Source organism: Schistocerca cancellata, chromosome 1, assembly GCF_023864275.1.
Source record: "Schistocerca cancellata isolate TAMUIC-IGC-003103 chromosome 1, iqSchCanc2.1, whole genome shotgun sequence".
In the NCBI taxonomy this organism is placed as follows: Eukaryota; Metazoa; Arthropoda; class Insecta; order Orthoptera; family Acrididae; genus Schistocerca; species Schistocerca cancellata.
The window spans coordinates 302,181,208-302,208,311 of NC_064626.1; the positions used below are offsets into that span (position 1 = coordinate 302,181,208).

The 27,104-nt window shown below is 44.7% G+C and overlaps 1 protein-coding gene and 1 non-coding gene across 4 annotated transcripts in view; one reads left to right on the forward strand and one right to left on the reverse strand.

Annotated features, from left to right (window-relative positions):
* The window catches only part of LOC126172270 (diacylglycerol lipase-beta-like), an 828,807-nt gene that overhangs the window by 688,789 nt on the left and 112,914 nt on the right, over window positions 1-27,104 (reverse strand). The gene's annotated exons all lie outside the window — the stretch shown is intronic.
* On the forward strand, window positions 7,681-7,755 carry Trnap-cgg (transfer RNA proline (anticodon CGG)). The gene has a single exon. It is a non-coding gene; the product is annotated as a tRNA-Pro (tRNA).

The following is a 27,104-nucleotide window of genomic DNA, read 5'->3' on the forward strand; positions in this document are numbered from 1 at the left end:
TGATTAATACTGTGTGCGGGACCAGGTCTCAAATTCAGAACCTTTCTTTTCGCTGACAATTGCCCTATATCCTTAGCTATTCAGACATTACGAAGCTCCCGCCCTCAAGAAGAAGCAGCTGATCTGAAACCGCGAGGGCGGGTTGTGACGCGTGTCTGGATAGCCCAGTCAGTAAGATCATTGAGCACATTAGAAAGCCGGCCGGGATGGCCGTGCGGTTCTAGACGCTACAACTGGAACCGCGTGACCGCTACGGTCGCAGGTTCGAATACTGCCTCGGGCATGGATGTGTGTGATGTACTTAGGTTATTTAGGTTTAAGTAGTTCTAAGTTCTAGTCCCATAGTGCTCAGAACCATTTGAACCACAAAAGAAAGGTTCCACATTCGATCAACGATCCGGCAATGGTTTTCGTGAGCGACGCACAAGTTCATCAAGTGATAAGAGCATACTAAGCTTTTTAGTAACAACAATGCTCCGTTATTGTTTTAAGAGGTCTGGTTCAACAAGCAAATACGACAACACCTGAGCACAATTCCAAGACTATCGGCAACGAGTTCGTACACGTCGATCGGGAAACGTCAGAGGATTATTAACACGAAGAATAATCACGAAGTTTTAAATACCTCCTCGAAGAAAATAAACCTGCAACTGTAAAATTTGGTTGTAAAAGTATAATTTTGGCTTTTGTTGGAAATTCCTACTCTTCATCCGTGCAAAGCGGAAAAAGTCTCTGAGTGCATTTCAGGCAGGAAAGTACGAGGGGGGGGGGGGGGGGGACAAGAGGCGAAATTGACGACCATAATTTGTTAGCACCACACCTTGCACCTTGACTGTCCCAAAAAAGACTCAGCGTCACCTCCTCTGATAATGGTTCTGTCTTCGCCTATTCCGGCGGTGGTGAATCCATACGTTTTCACTGCTTGCTTTTCTCCTTTTTCCCGTGGTCATAGCGATATATCTAGCACGCGACCGTCACGATTAGGCGTGATTTCCTGTCAGAAAGGTCACAGTTCGTGGTAATTCACGGAAAGTCATCGAAACGGAAGTAATATCTGGCGTTCCCGAAAGATTGTTACAGGCCGTCTGCTGTTCCTGATTTACACAAACAATTTAGGGGACAACCTGAGTAGCTCTCTTAGATTATTTGCAAATGATGCTGTTACTTACCGCTTTGTAAACGCATCAGATGATAAAAACCAATAGCAAAATGATTTAGACAAGATACACTCCTGGAAATGGAAAAAAGAACACATTGACACCGGTGTGTCAGACCCACCATACTTGCTCCGGACACTGCTTGAGGGCTGTACAAGCAATGATCACATGCACGGCACAGCGGACACACCAGGAACCGCGGTGTTGGCCGTCGAATGGCGCTAGCTGCGCAGCATTTGTGCACCGCCGCCGTCAGTGTCAGCCAGTTTGCCGTGGCATACGGAGCTCCATCGCAGTCTTTAACACTGGTAGCATGCCGCGACAGCGTGGACGTGAACCGTATGTGCAGTTGACGGACTTTGAGCGAGGGCGTATAGTGGGCATGCGGGAGGCCGGGTGGACGTACCGCCGAATTGCTCAACACGTGGGGCGTGAGGTCTCCACAGTACATCGACGTTGTCGCCAGTGGTCGGCGGAAGGTGCACGTGCCCGTCGACCTGGGACCGGACCGCAGCGACGCACGGATGCACGCCAAGACCGTAGGATCCTACGCAGTGCCGTAGGGGACCGCACCGCCACTTCCCAGCAAATTAGGGACACTGTTGCTCCTGGGGTATCGGCGAGGACCATTCGCAACCGTCTCCATGAAGCTGGGCTACGGAGGCCGTCTTCCGCTCACGCCCCAACATCGTGCAGCCCGCCTCCAGTGGTGTCGCGACAGGCGTGAATGGAGGGACGAATGGAGGCGTGTCGTCTTCAGCGATGAGAGTCGCTTCTGCCTTGGTGCCAATGATGGTCGTATGCGTGTTTGGCGCCGTGCAGGTGAGCGCCACAATCAGGACTGCATACGGCCGAGGCACACAGGGCCAACACCCGGCATCATGGTGTGGGGAGCGATCTCCTACACTGGCCGTACACCACTGGTGATCGTCGAGGGGACACTGAATAGTGCACGGTACATCCAAACCGTCATCGAACCCATCGTTCTACCATTCCTAGACCGGCAAGGGAACTTGCTGTTCCAACAGGACAATGCATGTATCCCGTGCCACCCAACGTGCTCTAGAAGGTGTAAGTCAACTACCCTGGCCAGCAAGATCGCCGGATCTGTCCCCCATTGAGCATGTTTGGGACTGGATGAAGCGTCGTCTCACGCGGTCTGCACGTCCAGCACGAACGCTGGTCCAACTGAGGCGCCAGGTTGAAATGGCATGGCAAGCCGTTCCACAGGACTACATCCAGCATCTCTACGACCATCTGCAGCCTGCATTGCTGCGAAAGGTGGATATACACTGTACTAGTGCCGACATTGTTCATGCTCTGTTGCCTGTGTCTATGTGCCTGTGGTTCTGTCAGTGTGATCATGTGATGTATCTGACCCCAGGAATGTGTCAATAAAGTTTCCCCTTCCTGGGACAATGAATTCGCGGTGTTCTTATTTCAATTTCCAGGAGTGTAGTTCAGAGTGCAAAAAGTGGAAACTGACTGTAAATAATAAAAAGTCTAAAAGGAATCCGCTAAATGTAAAGGCTGTAAATTCTTAGTGATTACAATTATAAATTGGGATGAGTACATACAAAACGTTGTGGGCAAAGTGAACCAAAGACTGCGATTTATAGACGGAACACTTAGACGAAACAGGTTTATTAAAGCGACTGCCACACCACGCTCTTCCGTCCTCTTCTGGAGTACTGATGCGCGGTATGGAATCGTCATCAGACAGGATAGGCGGAGGACATCGATAAAAGTTCAAAGCAGAGCAGCTTGTTTACGATTGTCGCGAAATAGGGGATAAACTGCCTCGAATATGACAGAATTGGGATGGCAATTGTTTTTCGTTGCAACAGGATTTCCTCATAAAACATCACCAACTTTCTCAACCGAGTGCGAAAATACTTTGTTGGTATCCACCAGTATAGACATAAATGACCATGACAATAAAATAAGAAGAATCACAGCTCGCACGTTCGATGTCGGTTGAGAAATAGTTTGAAGGTTGTTCGATGAACCTACTGCCAGGCATTTAATTATGGATTGCAGAGTAATCATGTAATTGTGGATGCAAGAGGCCACTTGAACTGGCCGTTAGACATGCTACATTTAGCTGATGCCTCCGTTTGACGAGCTGTTTGAAGACGTGTGAGCAGTTGCGGAACGCAAAGGGCGGTTGTGTTTAAAATATCGTGAAGATGTTGAAAAACTCACCCATCACCGGTGTTCAGTCTTTCCACTTTTTTGCTCGCGTATCTTGTCATTTCTGGAAACACAGAATCTACTCTGTAGGAATCAGCATGGATTCCGGAAACAGCGATCGTGTGAGACCCAACTCGCTTTATTTGTTCATGAGACCAGAAAATATTAGATACAGGCTCCAAGGTAGATGCCATGTTCCTTGACTTCCGGAAGGCGTTCGATACAGTTCCGCACTGTCGCCTGATAAACTAAGTAAGAGCCTACGGAACATCAGACCAGGTGTGTGGCTGGATTGAAGAGTTTTTAGCAAACAGAACACAGCATGTTGTTCTCAATGGAGAGACGTCTACAGACGCTAAAGTAACCTCTGGCGTGCCACAGGGGAGTGTTATGGGACCATTGCTTTTCACAATATATATAAATGACCTAGTAGATATTGCCGGAAGTTCCATGCGGCTTTTCGCGGATGATGCTGTAGTATACAGAGAAGTTGCAGCACTAGAAACTTGTAGCGAAATGCAGGAAGATCTGCAGCGGATAGGCATTTGGTGCAGGGAGTGGCAACTGACCATTAACATTGACAAATGTAATGTATTGCGAATACATAGAACGAAGGATCCTTTATTGTATGATTATATGATAGCGGAACAAACACTGGTAGCAGTTACTTCTGTAAAATATCTGGGAGTATGCGTGCGGAACGATTTGAAGTGGAATGATCATATAAAATTAATTGTTGGTAAGGCGGGTATCAGGTTGAGATTCATTGGGAGAGTCCTTAGAAAATGTAGTCCATCAACAAAGGAGGTGGCTTACAAAACACTCGTTCGACGTATACCTGAGTATTGCTCATCAGTGCGGGATCCGTACCAGAGGAGATAGAGAAGATCCAAAGAAGAGCGGCGCGTTTCGTCACAGAGTTATTTGGTAAGCGTGATAGCGTTACGGAGATGTTTAGCAAACTCAAGTGGCAGACTGCAAGAGAGGCGCTCTGCATCGCGGTGTAGCTTGCTGTCCAGGTTTCGAGAAGGTGCGTTTCTGGATGAGGTATCGAATATATTGCTTCCCCCTACTTATACCTCCCGAGGAGATCACGAATGTAAAATTAGAGAGATTCGAGCGCGCACGGAGGCTTTCCGGCAGTCGTTCTTCCCGCGAACCATACGCGACTGGAACAGTGGCACGTGGGGTGCCGTCCGCCACACACCATTGGGTGACTTACGGAGTATAAATGTAGATGTAGATGCCGCCTTGGTTGTGATATCCCGGTCTCTGAGTATCATCACCTCTTGCTGTTCCCGGTTCTTCGCAAAAACATAAGCTGTCACTTAATTCTTCTGATTCAGATTTGTTTGACTACACTGGAATCGTCTATGCCACCTAACCAGTGAACCATATGATGGTAAATTGTTCCCGCATGTTTCTACAAACTGAGATGGATTGCAATTGAGATGTTGTCCTCTTCAGATCCAGAAAATTAATTACGACACTTCAACTTATCAACGGCTTGCGCCATTTCGTTTTGTCTTCTCTAGCGGCGTGCTACGGCACTTTGACGATCGTGTTTCAATATGTACCGACATGTACCTGCAAAGACATAAAATTAATTATGTACCTTAAATTTTTTGGATGTGATAATTTAAACCTTATGACTGTCCCCGTAATAATAATTCTTAAACACTTGTCAGTATATAGACCTGATTACGGTCACAACATACTGAAACCAGAGCAGCGCATTGGGTGCTGCAGGGCTCAGAGAGGCCGACAATACAGGGTGGTTATAATTAAACTTTCGCTACTTGAGCCATTGTAGACAGAAAACTACACCGTCCAGTCGGCTATCTGTCAAAAGCCTGAATAAGCACGTGTCAGTGAGGATGTGTAGGGTACCTACAGCGATGTGGATCCATGCCGACTCCAGTCCGTGGCCAGGTGCGCCAGGCTTCTCGGTTGAAAAACCATAGCGCGAACAGCCCGATTGAGGTGGTCCCACAGATTATCGATTGGATTTAAATACGGGGAGTTTGGTGGCCAGGTGAGTGCGGTGACCTCATCCCGGTGCTCTCCTACCACGCACGTACGTTTCCAATGCCGCGTTACGACAATGACTGCACTGTTTTCTCCGTCCAGCCCCCCCCCCCTCCCCTCCAGGCCGTCTCATTTTATATACCCAGTGTTGCCAACTGCCGTCCGCAAGTGGTTATTGTACGTGCACTTCAAACATAGAGTGTGCTCACATCAAGGTGACTGGGCTGTGTACTTATCATATCGGTAGCCAACTGTATAGCAATGATGTTCAACTGTGCACTGCAGGATTTGCGCTGTTAGCAGCCAGTGTTAGTGTTAAGGCTTGCCGTTATGCACCGATACTGGTAAAGCGACGTAGGGTTGTAGCCACAAGCATCAGTGTGCGTTACAGTTGCAGACAGTGAAGATGGGTCTGGACAAGGCTCGTAATGCTGTTTTATTAAAACATCAGCAATAGTACTGTTGCTCTTCGGAGTATCGACGCATTAAATGGTTCGAATGGCTCTGAGCACTGTGGGACTTAACATCTGAGGTCATCAGTCCCCTAGACTTAGAACTACTTAAACCTAACTAACCTAAGGACAGCACACACATCCATGCCCGAGGCAGGATTCGAACCTTCAGCGGATCCGGACTGAAGCGCCTAGAACCGCTCGGCCACAACGGCCGGCTCGACGCATTAAAGGAGTACGAAGAGGTTCTCTCTACACAACGGGGTTGAAGAACATGATTTTTAAGTTCCTATTAACGGCCGATTTGGGAACTGCCCCTGGGAGAGGCCGATGACAAATTTCGCCACAAATTATTAAACAAGTTGCTGTTGCCATGGCTCTGATGAACACTCGCCGTTCGATATACAGCAAGGGAAGTCGAACGGCGTTCAGAATAAAGACACTACGACCGTCACAACTTTATCTGTAAACTGTCGAAGTATTCGTAGTAAAGTTCCCGAATTTACTGCCCCAAGAGGAAAGTTCTCGCGTTCAAATTATTCTTGGCATCGAGAGCTGGGTCAAATCCGAAGAGGAGAGCTCTGAGATATTTAGCGAGTTGTGGAACGTACATCGGAAAGACGAGCTGGTGCCCATCAGATGGCAAAAATAATCTCTATTGAGGTTGAAGTTGAGTGTGACAGTGAAGCCATCTGGTTGCGTAAAACAGGTGGAAAGTTAATTGTTGGATGTTTCTACCAGCGACCCGATTGTGCTGTGACAGATCTAGTGTCATTCAAAAAAATTCTACGGTCAACAGTGCGTAAATAATCAGAACATGCAATACTAGTTGGAGGTGACTTTAACCTGCCCAGTATATATTGAGATGTCTAGGGATTCATTGTGGCTGATACAGACAGAAAGTCATGCGAAATACTTTTGAAAACGTTTTTTGAAAATTGTCTTGAGTAGCTGGCTCGGCAGCCCACATGCAATGGAAATATCTTAGACCTTGTGGCTACCATAGACGGAACTTATCGACAATGGCAGTATAGAAACGGGGAACAGCGATCATTATGTCATTACGAAAGACAATAAATCAATCAAGAAAACTAGGAGAGTGTTTCTGCCAGATAAACAGTTATTAGCATCTCACTTAGACACAAATGGCACCACTTACTTGTATTTCCATTTAGACTGACGTACAGGAATTATGGGCAAAGTTTAAGCAGATTATACATCGCGGTCTGGAGTCTTATGTGCCTAGTACGTGGATAAAGGATGGAAAAAAACCCACCATAACGAAATTCGGCGGGAGCTGAGAAAGCAGAGGCTATGGTACTCTCAATTCAAAAGGAAATGCATCACGTTCAACAAAACCTTCACACAGGAAAATCGTACAAACACACCGTCATTTGACGATCGAGAAGACTCCCATATGGACGGCACTGTAATAAGCACACCTGGCGTCGAGAAACAACTGAAAGACTTGAAAGCAAATAAATCACCACGTCCGAATAAAATCCCAGTTCGATTTTACAAAGATCACTAAGGCGTTGGCCTGTTACCCAGCTTGCATTTATCGTGAATCTCTCGACCAGCACAAAGTCCCAAGCGACTGGAAAAAAGCGCAGGTGACTCCAGTATATAAGAAAGGTATAAGGAAGTTTCATATCAGCGCACACTCCGCTGCAGAGTGAAAATTTCATTCTAGAAACATCCCCCAGGCTGTGGGAAAGCCATGTCTCCGCAATATCCTTTCTTCCAGGAGTGCTAGTTCTGCTAGGTTCGCAGGAGAACTTCTGTGAAGCTTGGAGGGTAGGAGACGAGGTACTGGCGGAATTAAAGCTGTGAGGACGGAGCGTGAGTCGTGCTTGGGTAGCTCAGTTGGTAGAGCACTTGCCCGCGGAAGGCAAAGGTCCCGAGTTCGAGTCTCGGTCCGGCACACAGTTTTAATCTGCCAGGAAGTTTCAGGACTAAGAACGGTCCCGCAAAAATATAGACCAACATCTCAAACTTCTGTTTGCTGCAGAATCCTTGAAAATATTCTCAGTTCGAATATAACAAACCTTCATGAGACTGAGAAGCTTATGTCCACGAATCAGTATGATTTTAGAAAGCATCGTTCGTACAAAACTCAGCTTGCCCTTTTCTCACATGATATACTGAGAACTACGGATGAAGGGCAACAAGCAGGTTCCATATTTCGGAAAACATTTGACACGATGCCCAGTGCAGGGTGTTAAAGGAGGTACGAGCATATGGAGGATTCTAGGAAAGAGTCGTTCACCTGTAAAGGATACCGCATATAGGTCACTGGTGCGATATATTCCTGAGTACTGCTCGAGTGTTTAGTATCCGTACCAGGTCAGACTGAAGGAAGACATCGAAGCAATTCAGAGGCGGGCTGCTAGATTTTTTTACCAGCAGTTGTGAACAACACATGTGTTACGGATGTGCTTGGCGAACTCAAACGGGTATCCCTGGAGGGAAGGAACGTTCTTTTCGAGAAAAACTATTGAGAAGATTTAGAGAACCGTTATCTGAAGCTGACTGCCGAACGATTCTAGTGCCGTCAACACACACTGCGCGTAAGAACCATGAAGACAAGACACGAGAAATTAGGGCTCATATGGACGCGTACAGACAGTCATTTTTCCCTCGCTCTGCTTGCGAGTGGAACATGGTACCCTCCGCTACGCACCGTACGGCGGCTTGCGGAGTGTCGATGTAGATGGTAGACGTAAAATGCTGGATGCAATGCGCAAACATCAAGCAGTGCAGGAGCTGTGCCACGACAGCTGAACATTCCGTGGACCACTGTCCGAAACATGAGGCGAGCAATTGTGGAATGGTTTCTCTAATGCGCTTACAAGCTGTCGTAGATGCAGATGCAGATGCAGATGGTCGCCTCACTGAGCAATTCGTAAGCTGGAACGTAAACATGTTACTCTCTCATGTGGAAATTAAAATGTGATTCTTTCCGTGGTTTATTCGTTCTCTTCCGCGTGTCCCTCCATGTATTACCTCAATGTTTCATTTTCCTACGGTCACTCGTTTTTCTCGGGGGCTCTCTCAAGGAGCGAAAGTGTAATTATAGGCATTCTGTAGTTTACCGGTTAGTCGGAGAAGCAGTTAAGGATCTTGTTGCTCCCTGCAGTCAGATCATTCTACAATAAGATTATCCGAAATTACGAAGGCAACTCGTAATTACGATCGCATGCCTGTATGCCGCCGCTGCCACGTTCTACTGCCGCGTGTCATCATTAAGAGCTTCTCGCTAGCCGTCAATTTCTTCATTTTGTGTCCTCTGAATACTTTCGTTTGTGTTTTTCTGAGTGACTGAGTGTCGTCTACAAGGCCAATAACGACTTTCTGGTATCCAGGCACCTTTGCTGCCCATTCTGTAGGCTTTTTACCCTATTCGACCTGTGAGCTGCTTTGTTAATATGTTGATGGGTCTTTAAGAAAAATATACTTATTTGAATGCGCGGTCGAGTCTTATGTAAGTAGAGTTGCGCTATTCTCTTTCGCCTTTAATCCATGCACTGTGATGGCTAGGACGGCAGGAATACACAAATTTGAAACTTGGTAGGCACGGTAACGGCAGAAAGTAGACTAGTGGGTCTCAAGTCCAGCAGTTCGTAATGCTATTTCACCTTTTCACATTGGAAGCAAAATATTGGCGAAATATATCTGTTGTCATCAAATTTAGTTATTCACAGTCGTATAGGTCACGGCGCCATGTCACGGACTGCGTGGCCCCTCCAGCCGGAGGTACGAGTCCTCCCTAGGGCAAGGGTGTGTGTGTGTGTGTGTGTGTGTGTGTGTGTGTGTGTGTGTGTGTGTGTGTGTGTTGTTCTTGGCATAAATTAGGTTAAGCAGTGTGTAAGTCTAGGGACCGATGACCTCAGCAGTCTGGTACCTTAGGAATTCACACACACACAAACAATGACTGATGATATAGCTTCATGGAATCAAAAGTGCATATTAACTTACAGGAATATACTGATTACGTAACGATAAACAGCTGGCGTAAAAATGTAAACAATAACGCCGAAACACATGCCCGCCATCTGTCAAGCATGAATATGATGAATGCTACTGTTCTCAGCCAATGAGAACAAATCACGGATTATGGTACGTTAATGCACAAGCCCATGGCACAATATAATGTCCCTCACTTGGGAAATAGTTATTATACAGAAAATTGCAACCTGCCGATATTGTAATCTGCTGTGAATGATATGTAGTAAGTGCTTGTACTGTTACAGAAATTGCCGACCGCTGGGGTTGAGCGGTTCTAGGGGCTTCAGTCCGGAACCGCACTGCTGCTACGGTCGCAGATTTGAATCCTGCCTCGGACATGGATGTGTGTGATGTCCTTAGTTAGTTTTAAATAGTTCTAGGTCTAGGGGACTGATGACCTCAGATGTTAAGTCCCATAGTGCTTAGAGCCATTTCAACCATTAGTTACAGAAATTATCAACAAAACTGTAGGAACGAACTGAATGAAAATATTGACTTAGTGGTTTGTTTTATTGGTGCAGTATGTAATGGCGCCACCGCGTATTTTCAACCACGGGAAAGACGCGCGGCACTCTAATCTGTGGACTGAGTGGACTATGGGCCGTCCAGGCGATACTGGAAAGAAGGCAATTTCCCGCTCCTTCACAGGGCTGAACGTGGGACCTGCAGCACCAGTATCTAACACTAGCCACTAGATCAGCTCGGCCACAGCATGTAATAACGGTGACGTTTAATAAAGAGACTGCAGTTGATCAGTATCACTTTGTCACTTAATTGAAAAACTACATAAATCCTAAAATCTGTTTTCATACAATCTGATATTATTAACTAACGTTTGCTAATCTTTACTACTGGTGAAATTAAGTTTTGACGCTCGAAAAGTCAACGCTTACCTGTTTTAAACAACGAAAAAAAAATTATTATCAAACTACTATAGTAAATAATTGACCTCTATTACTAAATAATTAAATAAGTTTCAGGTTAACCGTTACTTAATTAAGGTAGCAGTAGATAAAAATTAAATACAAAACCAAGAATGTTCAGATAAAACCCATCTGATTTATTACAAAAGGTACATCTTTGATTTTTAAACACTGAGCAATTAGCACACAATTTTATCATGTGCTTTCCTAATAATCTATCACAAAAGTCTTTGCTTTGCTGTGTTTTACCTCCTGGCTGGATACCAATGTCTGGTGACGACAACGATACGCGATGCTGATATTTGGAAATGTATTTGAAAGAGGTGACTCCAGATCCCTTATCCGTCTGTTTCACGTAATCTTCCGACTGTTGCCCTTTTGCTTTTATAGTCGAAACATTAATATTTTAATCTTCCAGCTTCCAAATCGTGGCAACGTTGACATACGTTATTTATAATTAAGCTTCCACGGATGGTATTGACATCACTTAAAACTTCCGGGCTAATAGGCCGTGGTCGACGAATAAAACTTTCTCCTAACGTTTCCTCTCTTATAGCGGCAGACATTTTCAGAGGTAAAGTGGCAAACTTTACCTCTGAAGCTGTTCCCGCAGTCGGAGAGGAAACGTTAGGAGAAAGTTTCTAACATCGGCCTCAGCACGGGGGTTTAAAGTGATGTCACGACACACAGTTAATTTCTGACCGTAACTGCGCGAACACTGCCTCATTCTGTTGTAATCACGAAACCGTATTTGAATATTCGCTTAGTTCACATTGTATTCACAGATAATCAGCCATCGTGCTGTGCCGCAGGGGAGTGTCATAGGACCGTTGCTATTCACAATATACATAAATGACCTGGTGGATGACATCGGAAGTTCACTGAGGCTTTTTGCAGATGATGCTGTGGTGTATCGAGAGGTTGTAACAATGGAAAATTGTACTGAAATGCAGGAGGATCTGCAGCGAATTGACGCATGGTGCAGGGAATGGCAATTGAATCTCAATGTAGACAAGTGTAATGTGCTGCGAATACACAGAAAGATAGATCCTTTATCATTTAGTTACAAAATAGCATGTCAGCAACTGGAAGCAGTTAATACCATAAATTATCTGGGAGTACGCATTAGGAGTGATCTAAAATGGAATGATCATATAATGTTGATCGTCGGTAAAGCAGATGCCAGACTGAGATTCATTGGAAGAATCCTAAGGAAATGCAATCCGAAAACAAAGGAAGTAGGTTACAGTACGCTTGTTCGCCCACTGCTTGAATACTGCTCAGCAGTGTGGGATCCGTACCAGATAGGGTTGATACAAGACATAGAGAAGATCCAACGGAGAGCAGCGCGCTTCGTTACAGGATCATTTAGTAATCGCGAAAGCGTTACGGAGATGATAGATAAACTCCAGTGGAAGACTCTGCAGGAGAGACGCTCAGTAGCTCGGTACGGGCTTTTGTCAAAGTTTCGAGAACATACCTTCACCGAAGAGTCAAGCAGTATATTGCTCCCTCCTACGTATATCTCGCGAATAGACCATGACGATAAAATCAGAGAGATTAGAGCCCACACAGAGGCATACCGACAATCCTTCTTTCCACGAACAATACGAGACTGGAATAGAAGGGAGAACCGATAGAGGTACTGAAGGTACCCTCCGCCACACACCGTCAGGTGGCTTGCGGAGTATGGATGTATAATATTAACGCTGTTCGCACATTATTTCAACTGCAAATATATGATCTTCGTCCATAGCACTCACGAAAATGACCGTGTCCATTCAGTTGAACGTAACAGTTCACATTTCATTCATCGTTAACCACTACCGCCCTGCAGTCCATGTTAGCCAGTTTGCACATTACTTTCAGCACTGTAGCAGCGTCGCGACACACAAAAAACCCACGTGGAGCCACGCGATACGCCACAAAGACATTTGTCTGTCCAGTATCAATAGTCCATTCTGGATCTCGTAAAAGCTCTTATAACAAAATTGTCAAAGTCTACCATCTAACAGAGACTTTTACAATTATTACCAACTGTGGCACAAGCACCTAAACATTACAAAAGACGAGAAAAGCAATTTAACAAAAAAGTACAGCAGCCTTACTCTGTTAATGGGAACTACCAGTTACAGTAGCTTACTGCCGCAACAACGGCATCAGTTTGTTTTAACAAATTCTTAGACAAAAATAAAACTTGAGAAATCTCCTGTAGGCAGCAACTCATTCCTCAGACGGTGTGGTCTACAAAAACAGGTAGTGATGGAAGAAACGATACCAATAATCAGTGAGAAGATACTCAACGTCAGTAGTTATTTGCAAATGACTAGCTGCTGAATGAATGACCTTGAAACTAATTACAGCACATATCTCTCGTTTGATTTTAATCATTGTCATTTTGCATCAGTTCATTCGGGACGTGCCTGTTATATTTAGCGACCATTACAGACCGAAGTGTTTTCGTTAAGAAGCACCCGTTTCTCAGTATTTTCATCTATCACGGACCTACACATCTATCAATATATTACTGTCGAAGAGTGTATACACAGTTTGCTATGGAGATACATTTTAGCTATTTTCATCCATCAAGGATCTAAGTATCTTTCAATATATTACTGACGAACACTGTATACACTGTTCGCTATTGAAGTTAAGTTTTAGCTAACGGAAAACCGCATTAAGTTTCTCGTTATATCAGTTTTCTAGACTTTCTTGTCAAACCTTTTGAAAAGGTATGTCTTGTCCAGAGTCATAGGCATTACGGTGATGTTGTCTGTAGCTCAATCGAATAAATATTTTTTTAAAAAGTTGTACTGAAATTTAGATTGCGGTATATCGTAAACGCAATAATATTCTGCCGGATTAAACTATCTCAGTTGGATAAGGACGTGGAAGGAAATCGGCCGTGATCTACCATATCATCGGGATGAAGGGAGATCTCGAGGAACACTTAACGAAATCTGATCAGAGATTGATTTAAACCACCATCGTTCCCTATCCAAGTGCTTTCGCCACTGCACTGACACGTTCGGTAGCTTGTAGGTACGACAGATTCTAAAATGAATTTTCTTTACTGCAACTGAGACTGACAGGATATTCCGAGCAATACATTGATCTAACTGTGGGAGACTTCTCTCAGATTTGTTTATTTTTTTTCAGACCTCTCGGTAATATCCACAAGGTGGATTCATACATTTGCCTAACGCTTTTGTCTTTATGAACAGTGCCGAATCCTGAAGAAGAATGTATATTATTTTAATGCTAAAAAAAGAAAAATGACAAGTCAAGAAAAAATGCTATTTTGCTATTGCATCAAGAAATGCTTTATTCGTCTCCAGTCCCGAGAACTGAAAGTAGCTAACAGAGAAGTGAATTTCTTTTCTTTACAAAAGTTCCGCCCTTAGTTGTCATCCTTTAATCAGTGGCTCTTTGTTTTCTGACTGGCAGCGTCATTTGATTTGCCAACATCGTTAACGAAGTTTTACGTCAAAATAAAAATTTCTCCGATGCATTTTGCTCCTTGGTCCTTACGGTTGTTCGGTGCCTGATGCAGCCTTCAAAGTTCTCAACAAAAATTACGGTGTCAGAGTAGAACATATAGTAAAAACAAATTGTTTAGATTATCTCTTATTACAATGTTACTGCCTTTAACATGAACGGTGCAACTCATGGGCCACAGCTGTGACAGATTCCACAGGTCTGGAATTCAAAAAGTCGTGCGCGACAAAAACCTTCTGACTGAAGTAAAAGAAAATGGATTTCGACAGCCGTCAGAGTTGGTTCAAATGGCTCTGAGCACTTCTGAGGTCATTAGTCCCCTAGAACTTAGAACTAGTTAAACCTAACTAACCTAAGGACAGCACACACATCCATGCCCGAGGCAGGATTCGAACCTGCGACCGTAGCGGTCTCGCGGTTCCAGACTGCAGCGCCTAGAACCGCACGGCCACTTCGGCCGGCCCGTCAGAGTTGTCTTTACGAGTAAATAACCTGTGCAGATGACGAGAATGTGAGTTTACGTGTTATGCCGCAAGTTGAATCCGTGGTAGTTACGAGAACAGCAGCTACAACGCAACAACAATAAAATTGGTTGTCCGGCACCGCGCCAGTTGTAACGGCTCTCGGTTTTTCCTTTTCAACAAACAGCTTGCTTAAAAGCTGGCCAAGGTGTGGAACAACACTACAGTGGAGTGTAACTGATGAAACGTGTTTTAGCTCTTTGAGAAAACGCGCGCATAATAATACCAAAGAAGATGGCCGTGTTAAATAACTAAATATCTAATAGGAGGGCAAGTCAATAAATAAAGGCAATTTTTTCAGCTTCATAAACTTAGAGCACTGACTCAATAATGATGCATCTTGTGCGTTAGCTGTGCTGGTTCAGTAAACAGCTGTATTCGTAGTAATTTCATAGCATTTTGTTACGACTGTGCCGGCCGGGGTGGCCGAGCGGTTGTAGACGCTTCAGTCTGAAACCGTGCGACCGCTACGGTCGCAGGTTCGAATCCTGCCTCGGGCATGGATATGTGTGATGTCCTTAGGTTAGTTAGGTTTAATAGTTCTAAGTTCTAGGGGACTGATGAACTCAGATGTTAAGTCCCATAGTGCTCAGAGCCATTTTTGTTATGACTGCTTCTTCTTTCCATGTAAAAGCAGACACATTCATTAAATGTCAAAGTATGCGATTAAATGTGAAACGATTACATATAACTGATTATAGGAATGGCAAATGTCAGATATTCATTAGAAAAATCCTCGGGAAAGAGAAAGTTTGCCAACGCCCCGTTTGGTCGATACTTCGGTGCCGTTCGTCAGTTTGGGACCGATACCTAACACTGCTGATGGATGAAAAAGAGGAGGATTAAAGAAAAACATCCCGTTTCATCTCAAAGTAGTTTTTCAAGCGCGAAAGCGCTACGGGATTGCAGACGCTACAAATGAGGTGTTGTACCCCGATCAGCCTGAACATTATGACCATCGACTTACTATCGATATAAACCAGTCCAGGCGATAGCAGTGTCACCTAGCGAGGAATAACTGCTACTGAGACACACGCACGGTGCATATACTATCAGTGAGTGTGCTGTAATATGTAGAATGGGGAAGGCGAGCGATCTGAGTTTTATTGTGATGGCCCGGAAGCTCTCTGTGACGAGTGTCTTCAACACGTGGCGAAACCAAGGTCCAGAAGTCGTGGTGTCGGGTGGCCAAACCTCATTACAGATATCGCAAGTCGTACGCTGGGCGCACTGGTAAAACAGGACAGGCGGCGAACTGTGGCGGAATTAACATCTGACTTTTAATGCTGGGCACAGTTCAAGTGTGCCTGAACACACAGTACACCGAATACGCCTAACGATGAGCCTCCGCAGCCGACGACCCATGCATGAGCCAACGTTAGCAGCACGACAACGGCAACTACGACTGAAACTGGCACGTGACCATCGGCACTGGGTGCTGCTGCAGTGGCAGATGGTTGCATGGTTTAACCAATCCCGATACCTTCTTCATCTTTCCGATGGGAGAGCTCGAATCCGTGTCATCCAGGGGAACAGCTCCTCGACACCAGTCCTGAGGGTCGGAAATAAGCTGTCGGCAGCTCCATTATGCTCTGGGGAACATTCACGTAGGCATCCATGGGTCCACTGGACACCGTGTATGGCACTATGACGACCAAGAAGTATCGTACACTGGTTGCAGACCACGTACACCCCGTCATAACGATCGTATCTCCCGACGGTAGTGGCGTTTTTCAACAACACAAGGCGCCACATCACAAGGCCAGGAGTGTGATGGAGAGGTTCGTGTTACGGCGTACAGTCAGCGCCGGCACGCCAGTCGGGAACGACAAGAAAGAGGAGGCTGTGAGAAGAAGTCAGCCAATCGCACGTTCACCGACCTCCCTTCCAGGAAAACAACGCGACACATCGAAGCAATTCGGAGGCGAGCTGCTAGGTTTCTTACCGATAGGTTCGAACAAGAAGCAAGTGTTACGGAGATCCTTCGGGAATTCGAATAGGAATCCGTGAAGGGGATGCAACGATATTTTCCAGGGGCGCTGTTGAGAAAATTTAGAGAACCGGTAATTGGAGCTGACTACAGAACAATTCTATCCATGCCAACATACATTTCGCGTAAGATCCACGAATATAAGACACGATAAATTAGGGCTCATCCGTAGGCATGCAGACTGTTGTTCTTCCCTCGCTCTATCTGCGAGTGGAACAGACAAGAAAAGGACTAGTGGTGGCACAGGGTACTCTTCACCACACACCGTACAATGGCTTGCGGAGTTAGATGCAGATAGACAGAAAAGATCCAACAAAGAGGAGCACGATCCGTCACGGAATGGTTTATTAAGCGAGACAGCTCTACGGAGATGTTCAAAAACGACAGTGGTGTCGAGCATCATGTAGAAGTCTGATTGCGAGAACTTATGTCCCAAAATGAGCATTACTTCGTCTCACGTTTAAGTCTCGCGCAATGATCATGACGAGAAAAGTGACTGGAATAAAACAGAGGTTTGTTGACAGTCTTTGTCCCACGCGCCACTCACATGGCGCAGAGAAAGGGGGGGGGGGGGGAGGGTTGTAGTACCAGAAGTACCCTCCATCACATACCGTAAAGTAGTTTACGGATTGTAGATGTATAGGTGTAGATACCATACCTCGGCCGAAGAAACGTTCAACCATGTCGACAGGAGATGCCGCGAAGCCCGGGCAGTAGACGAAGCAAATCACGGGGTCGGTCGCTTGTGGCTCAGCCACGGCGCGGACATCGCGTCTGTGACTGACTGGTCGCGGCACGCCTTCCAAGTAACGCGAGACGGCAGCCGCCGCACTCTCGCTGACACGGCGTGTTTAACAGCTGTTACGCAGCGCATGTTCGAGCCAGGTCGCTACGCCGTGCTCTGTTCCAATGACTTTCTGCGCTGCCTCAAATCTGTCACTTTCCACTTTTGTTCCACACCGAAGCCTTTCCTGTCTATATTTCCGTCGAACGTCAGAATGACCGAAACAAATGATACCAGATATATTACGAGAAATAAAACGTGCAAGAAACGAAAGAGGTGCAATGATATGAACATGTTGTGCGTGTTCCGCACCATGTAAATATTTATTGACAAGGACATTTCTGTATGTCACGAGCTGCACTTAAAAATATTCAATTTCCATACCGGTACTCAGGCATATCCTGTCGTCAGTGGCACATATTGATTAAGTCTACATCGAATGACGTGTGTGTCACGTATAAAACCTTTGCGACGTCAAAATTGATGTAGATCTCCGTGGTACACAGGTTGCCGTGTGTGCGCGTTACAGTTGTCAAACACTTCACTGCTACGCGTCGTATCGGACGCCGTGACAATGTCCAGTACGAACAAGATGCGTCGACGTTAGCTGTTTGACAACAATAATACCCACACATTAGAACCTGAGAACACAGAGGTATACATGAATTTTAACGTCATTTATTTTAATGTGTTATAGGTCCTGTTTAGTATTGGGCACGATATTGGTTTTATTAATCGCACACACATGCAACACAAAACATACTCCGTACAGTATGAACAACTAGAATGTACACTGAAGCGCCAAAGAAACTGGTATAGGCATGCACATCCAAATACAGAGATATGTAAACAGGCAGAATACGGCGCTGCGGCCGGTAACGCCTACATAACAGAACTAGTGTCTGGCGCAGTTCTTATATCGGTTATTGCTGCTACAAAGGCGTGTTATCAAGATTTAAGTTCAAAATGGTTCAAATGGCTCTGAGCACTATGGGACTTAACTTCTGAGGTCATCAGTCACCTAGAACTTAGAACTACTTCGGGCATGGATCCATGCCCGAAGCACGATTCTAACCTGCGACCGTAGCGGTCGTGCGGTTCCAGACTGTAGCGCCTAGAACCGCTCGGCCACTCCCGCCGGCCAAGATTTAAGTGAGTATGAACGTGGTGTTATAGTTGGCGCACGACCGATGGAACACAACACCTCCGAGGTAGCGATGAAGTGGAGATTTTCGCGCACGACCATTTCACGAGTGTTCCGTGAATATTATAAGTCCGGTAAAACATCAAATGACCGACATCTCTGCGGCCGGAAAAAGATCCTGCAAGAAGGGGACCAACGACGACTGAAGAGAATAGTTCAATGTGATAGAAGTGCAACCCTTCTGTAAATTGCTGCAGATTTAAATTCTAGGCCATCAGCAGGAACCATTCAACGAAACACCCTCGATATAGGCTTTCGGAGTGGAAGGCCCACTACTGTACGCTTGATGACTACACGAGAGAAAACTTTACGTCTCGCCTGGGCCCCTCAGCACCGACTTTGGACTGTTGGTGATTGGTAACATGCCTGGTCGGCAGAGTCTCGTTTCAAATTGTACCGAACGGAAGGACGTGTACGGGTATGGAGACAACCCCATGATTCCATGGACCCTGCATGTCAGCAGAAAACTGTTCAAGCTGGTGGACGCTCTATAATGGTGTTGGACGTGTGCAGTTCGAGTGATATTGGACCCTTGATACGCCCAGATTCGACTCTGACAGATGACACGTACGTAAGCATCCTGTCTAATCACCTGCATCCATTCGTGTCTATTGTGCATTACGACGGACTTGGACAATTCCAGCAGGACAATGCGACACACCACACGTCCAGAATTGCTACAGAGTGGCTCCGGGAACACTCTTCTGACCTTAAACACTTTCGCTAGTCATCAAACTCCGCAGACGTGAACATTAAAGAGCATATCTGGGATGCCTTGCGACGTGCTATTCAGAAGAGATATCCACTCCCTCTTGCGGATTTATGGACAGTCCTGCAGGATTATGGTGTCCTTTCCCTACAGCACTACTTCAAACATTAGTGGAGTCCATGCCACATCGTGTTGCGGCACTTCTGCATGCTCGCGGGGGCCCTACAAGATTTTAGGCACATGTTCTAGTTTCTTTGCCTCTTCAGTGTAAATCAGAGCCCAAGTGAGAGGGATGAAAGAAGTGATAAAGGAACTAAATCAATTATTGGACCTATTGAGCAGCCAGACGTGAATAAGCTAAGAGTATCTGAAATATACATTATCTAATCAAAAGTATGCGGAAGTAATGCGAAATTTACCACTACATGTAACTGGAGGCTGACCAATCAGTATAAAAGCAGGCTCGAAGTATTGTGTAGTCAGTAGAGAAGTAACAACAGTTGGATGAATCCCTTAGGAGAACTCACTGACTTCGAACATGGGGTAGTCATTAGATGTCACCTGAGTAACAAATCCATCAGGGTCATTTCAAACCTTCTACAGCTGCCTATGTCGACTGTTAGTGCTATGACTGGATCGGTACTGCGAAGGAGCAGCCGTAGCTAAGCGAATACTAAGCAGACCTCATGTACCGACGGACAGAGTCCGTTGAGCGTTTCAAAATCTGGTTGTAAAAAGTCACACGAAATCAGCGTAAGGAATCACTCGTCACTTCCAGAGTGCTACCAGCTGTCTAGCTACCAGAATGACTGTAGGTAGAGAGTTAAAATCAGGCTACATCTAAATCTCCATGGATACTGTGCAAGTCACATTTAAGTGCCTGGGAGAGGGTTCATCGAACCACCTTCACAATTCTCTATTATTCCAATCTCGTATAGCGCACGGAAAGAATGAACACCTACATCTCCCCGTACGAGCTCTGATTCCCCTTATTTTATCGTGGTGATTGTTTCTCCCTATGTAGGTCGGTGTCAACAAAATATTTTCGCATTCGGAGGAGAAAGTTGGTGATTGGAATTTCGAGAGAAGATTCCGTCGCAACGAAAAACGCCTTTCTTTTAATGATGTCCAGCTTTCATTTCTGTGACACTCTCTCCCATATTTCGCGATAATACAAAACATGCTGCCCTATCTGGTAAGGATCCCACACCGCGAGCAGTATTCTAAAAGAGGACGGACAAGCGTAGTGTAGGCAGTCTCCTTAGTAGGTCTGTTACATTTTGTAAGTGTCCTGCCAATAGAACGTAGTCTTTGGTTAGCCTTCCCCACAACATTTTCTGTGTGTTCCTTCCAATTTAAGTTGTTCGTAATTGTAATACCTAGGTATTTAGTTGAATTTACGGCTTTTAGATTAGACTGATTTATCGTGTAACCGAAGTTTAACGAGTTCCTTTTAGCACTCATGTGAATGACCTCTCACTTTTCGTTATTTAGGGTCAACTGCCACTTTTCGCAGCATTCAGATAGCTTTTCTAAATCGTTTTGCAGTTTATTTTGATCTTCTGATGACTTTATTAGTCAATAAACGAGAGCGTCATCTGCAAACAACCGAAGACGGCTGCTCAGGTTGTCTCCCAAATCGTTTATATAGATGAGGAACAGCAAAGGGCCTAAAACACTACCTTGGGGAACGCCAGAAATCACTTCTGTTTTACTCGATGACTTTCCGTCAGTTACTATGAACTTTGACCTCTCTGACAGGAAATTACAAATCCAGTCACATAACTGAGACGATAGTCCATAAGCTTTCAATTTCACTACGAGCCGCTTATGTGGTACAGTGTCTAAAGCCTTCCGGGAATCCAGAAATACGGAATCGATCTGAAATCCATTGTCAACAGCACTCGACACTTCATGTGAATACAGAACTAGTTGTGTTTCGCAGGAACGGTGTTTTCTAAACCCATATTGATTGTGTGTCAATAGACCGTTTCCTTCGAGATAATTCATAATGTTCGGACACAATGTATGTTCTAAAATCCTGCTGCATATCGACGTTAACGATATGGGCCTGTAATTTAGTGGCCTACTCCTACTACCTTTCTTGAATATTGGTGTGACCTCTGCAACTTTCCAGTCTTTGGGTACGGATCTTTCGTTGTATATGATTGTTAAGTATAGAGCTAATGCATCAGCATATTCCGGAAGGAACCTAATTGGTATACAGTCTGGACCAGAAGACTTGCTTTTATTAAGTGATTTAAGTTGCTTCACTACTCCGAGGATATTTACTTCTCCGTTACTCATGTTGGCAGCTGTTCTCGATTCGAATTCTGGAATATTTACTTCGTCTTCTTTTATGAAGGCATTTCGGAAGGCTGTGTTTAGTAACTCTGCTTTGGCATCACTGTCTTCCACAGTATCTCCATTGCTATCGCGCAGAGAAGGCATTGATTTATTGATTGTTTCTTGCAGCTAACATACTTCACATACGATAAAAATTTCTTTGGATTTGCTGCCAGGTTTCGAGACAAAGTTTCGTTGTGGAAACTGTTATAAGCTTCTCGCATTGAAGTCCGCGCTTAATTTCGAGCTTCTGTAAAAGACCGCCGATCTTGGGGATTTTGCGTCTGTTTAAATTTGGCATGTTTGTCTCGTTGTTTCTGCAACAGTGTTCTGACCCGTTTTTTGTACCAAGGAGGACCAGCTCCGTCGTTTGTTAATTTATTTGGTATAAATCTCTCAATTGCTGCCGATACAATTTCTTTGAATTTAAGCCACGCCTGGCCTACACTTATATTATTAATTTGTAATGGGATGCAATGGTCGAGCAGCACCTCATAAGCGACACATTTCAGTAGTCGGAGGTAAGCGACACTTCAGCTGGTGTAAAGAGCCCTACCATTCGACAATGGACGACAGGAAACGAGTGATACGGAATGCTGAATCACACTATTGTCCGTGAAAATCCAATGGAACTGTTTGGAGTTGGCGAAGGCGTAAAGAACGTTACTTACCATCATATGTAGTGCTTACAATGAAATACAGACGGCATGGTGTTACCGTATGGGTGTGGTTTTTCTTGGTGCGGTCCCCTTATTGCGCTTTTACAGCACAGAAGCAGTTCAGACATAACGCAACCTTTCATAAAAGCAGCACCTGTGAGGCAGTGGCTAGTGGACAACAACAATCCGGAGGTGGACTGGCCTGCTTGGAGTCTCGACCTGATCCCCATTGGAATGTTCGCACGCTTCTCGCGCGTATATTGACCTTTGTCACCTACATAAATGTCAGTAATTGTTACGTATATTCAAAGTTTAACCTAACGTAGCCAGTTGCTCAGAGACAGAAAAGGACTTGGAAGAGCAGTTGAGTGGAATGCACAGTGTCTTGAAAGGAGGATATAAGATGAAGATCAACAAAAGCAAAACGAGGATAATGGAATGTAGTCGAATTTAAACGGGTGATGCTGAGGGAATTAGATTAGGAAATGAGGCACTTAAAGTAGTAAAGGAGTTTTGCTATTTGGGGAGCAAAATAACAGATGATGGTCGAAGTAGAGAGGATATAAAATGTAGACTCGCAATGGCAAGGAAAGCGTTTCTGAAGAAGAGAAATTTGTTAACATCGAGTATAGATTTAAGTGTCAGGAAGTCATTTCTGAAAGTATTTGTATGGAGTGTAGCCATGTATGGAAGTGAAACATGGACGATAAATAGTTTGGACAAGAAGAGAATAGAAGCTTTCGAAATGTGGTGCTACAGAAGAATGCTGAAGATTAGATGGGTAAATCACATAACAAATGAGGAAGCATTGAATAGGATTGGGGAGAAGAGGAGTTTGTGGCACAACTTGACCAGAAGAAGGGATCGGTTGGTAGGACATGTTCTGAGGCAGCAAGGGATCACCAATTTAGTATTGGAGGGCAGCGTGGAGGGTAAAAATCGTAGAGGGAGACCAAGAGATGAATACACTAAGCAGATTCAGAAGGATGTAGGGTGCAGTAGGTACTGGGAGATGAAGAAGCTTGCACAGGATAGAGTAGCATGGAGAGCTGCATCAAACCAGTCTCAGGACTGAAGACCACAACAACAACAACACAGCCAGTTTCATAACTTTTATCCTCACTGGACTGGCGATCTTATTATTTCATTGAAAAATTAGCTTTGCTAAATTTCAAGCTCGTAATTAAAAACATTTTCGTGAAATAATTAAAATACATCTACACAATGACACTTTTTTCGGTCATTATTAGTGGAACATTTTTCATTGAAATTGTACCTACCACTGTCCACTCCCGTAGTTAAGTGGGGTGCGCGGCTCACTTTGATTCCCGGTACTGCCAGGGATTTTTCGTTGCTGGGAGGACTGGACCGGGGATCATTCGGGCTCGTGAAACCATCTAAGGAGCTACTCGAACGATTTGTGGCTGTTCCGATGTCCAGAAACCCGTAACGACCGGGAGAGACGGTGTGCTGAACACATGCCTCTGCATACCGAATCCGACGTCGCCCTTCTAGGGCCAGAACGCGGCAGTTTATTATAACTTTCAGTAGTTCAGTTATCTACATTCTGAGAAGACAAATTATTCGGAATATATGCTTTTTCTGAAAATTACAAAGCATTATATACATGTTTCATTAATTTCTGGAGAGTGTTGGCATATTACAAGCGGATAGTAAAGTTACATTAATCTAGCAACTGCAGTTTTTAGAATTGTTTCAGCTAGCCATATTCGCTGCTATGCGTAATCAACTCATCGCTGAACTACACAATGTCCGAGATGACGAAAAGATGTTACAGTTCAAACAGGTATTGTATCGCTCTTTTTATGTTGTGAAACAATCTTCAGTGTGGTCTAGACAGTAACCCGCACTCGTTTGGGCCTACTGACGGACTGAAATTGTGTGTGACCCGAGACAACGACATTGAAACTGTTTTTTCGAAAATGTGTTCAACATCGGTATCAATTCAGTCTGTAGAGCTTATGTGAAGCGCGAATGAATTGGCTGAGCTGGCAATATTGGTGTGTAAAGGTTTTTTTTTTTTTTTAATTACCGCTACCAGTCACAAACCTTGTCAACTATTGTATTACTTATTTATTTAGCGACATATTTGAGGGAATAGCTCATCTTCAGGCTAAACGGCATTCCGTGGCTCTCTTGGTCATTGTTCACAAATTTTCACTAAATAACAGTAACTTGAAAACACGATCACAAACAAATCTGTAGTGCAGTGCACTGCACTACAGAAGTGTTTGTGATCGAGTTTCCAAGTTTCTGGTATGTTAGTGACAATTTGTGAACAGTGACCAAGAGAGCCATCGAAATGTAAACGCCTCAGTGCATCACTACGAGACCGCCATGCCAGAAGAACAAAGATAACTTCTTAAGTAATAGAACCCAATACGTTGTCCTCGATGGTGAGTGTTCATCGGAGGTGAGGGCATCATCTGGAGTGCCCCAGGGAAGTGTGGTAGGTCGGTTGTTGTTTTCTGTCTACATAAACGATCTTTTGGATAGGATGGATATCAATGTGCGGCTGTTTGCTGATGATGCTGTGGTGTACGGGAAGGTGTCGTCGCTGAGTGACTGTAGGAGGATACAAGATGACTTGGACAGGATTTGTGATTGGTGTAAAGAATAGCAGCTAACTCTAAATATAGATAAATGTAAATTAATGCAGATGAATAGGGAAAAGAATCCTGTAATGTTTGAATACTCCATCAGCAGTGTAGCGCTTGACACAGTCACGTCGATTAAATATTTGGGCGTATCATTGCAGAGCGATATGAAGTGGGACAAGCATGTAATGGCAGTTGTGGGGAAGGCGGATAGTCGTCTTCGGTTCATTGGTAGAATTTTGGGAAGATGTGGTTCATCTGTAAAGGAGACCGCTTATAAAACACTAATACGACCTATTCTTGAGTACTGCTCGAGCGTTTGGGATCCCTATTAGGTCGGATTGAGGAAGGAAATAGAAGCAATTCAGAGGCGGGCTGCTAGATTTGTTACTGGTAGGATTGATCATCACGCGAGTGTTACGGAAATGCTTCAGGAACTCGGGTGGGAGTCTCTAGAGGAAAGGAGGCGTTCTTTTCGTGAATCGCTACTGAGGAAAATTAGAGAACCAGCATTTGGGGCTGACTGCAGTACAATTTTACTGACGCCAACTTATATTTCGCGGAAAGACCACAAAGATAAGATAAGAGAGATTAGGGCTCGTACAGAGGCATATAGGCAGTCATTTTTCCCTCGCTCTGTTTGGGAGTGGAACAGGGAGAGAGGATGCTAGTTCCTCCGCCACGCACCGTATGGTGGATTGCTGAGTATGTATGTAGATGTAGATGACCACAGCATTTATAAAAAGACTATGTAACATAAGTATGACCTTACTGTAAAGTGGTTATTTGTAATGCCATTTGGCCTGAAGGTGAGGTATTCCCTCGAAACATGTCGCTAAATAAATAAGTAATACAACAGTTAACAAAGTTTGTGACTGGAACCTTTGCAGATTTCTTGAGACAGTCGCGGTCGAAAAATAGTCAAAATGGCTTCAAATATTGGTGTGTCTTGATGTTAGAGCACTGCTAGGAAAGGTGAAGAGAAAGGCTCAGGCACAGCACCGTGACATAGTAGTCAAAATTCCCCAGTGTCAGAAACTTTACTTTAAAAATATAATTGTCTCGACTTCCAATCGATTATAATTTTCTTCTATTTTTGAGTTTGGCATTTCGAAATAAAAGTCTCGATTCGTTAACGTTAAAGAAGCTACTAGAGTACGCTGTTCCCTCGTGTGTTTCTTCATCTTTTATATATATGGAAGTGCGTAACTGTTTCCGTGTTTGGTACAATAGATCTCTCTCTCTCTCTCTCTCTCTCTCTCTCTCTCTCTCTCTCTCCCTGTCTGTCTGTCTGTCTTTCGATTTATTTTTATGTGAAGAGTTTTCATATTACGATGGGTACTATAATGGCGCTTATTCGGACCATGTTTAAGTTATGAGCAAACTGGGTTATTACTGGACGTGAGAAGACGTGTAATGACTCACTCTGGGCGCATGAAACAAACCAGACGCAATGGGAGCGAGGGTGTTTAACGCAGCATGGAGCAGTGTCTGCAGTACTTTTTGAAGGAACGCCAGCGTATTCGTCTCTTCTATTAATAGCAGACACAGGTATGAAAGGACTTCGCCGAGAAGCTTGCCATCGTAGTTTCCTGACATGACATGTCTCGTCGGGTTACAGGCTCATTTGCCACGTGTCGCGTAGGCGGCCTTTACAGCACCATCACTTTGCAGAGCCCATGTTGTCGGTTCTCAGCACGTGGAGTAGGCGGGGACAGGAGATCACTCACACGCTGCACCACTCTCGAGGTTCATGGACAGAGGCTGAGCTAATTTGCACACAGGCTGACGCAGCACAGAGAGCTATTCAATAAACTGTCTCCTTACACTCATTTTGTTGTCTTTCTGTTCTGCTAACTGAGGTTCGCCAAACGCTGGAAACAGGTTGAGAAATTAGAGTTACAACGGCGACTTATGGATATGACGCATTACACAGTTGAGGACACTGAAACTGCAACACCATGAAGGCGGCTTGGAACTGATGTCAAATCGGCACGAGGTTTATTACGTGCTT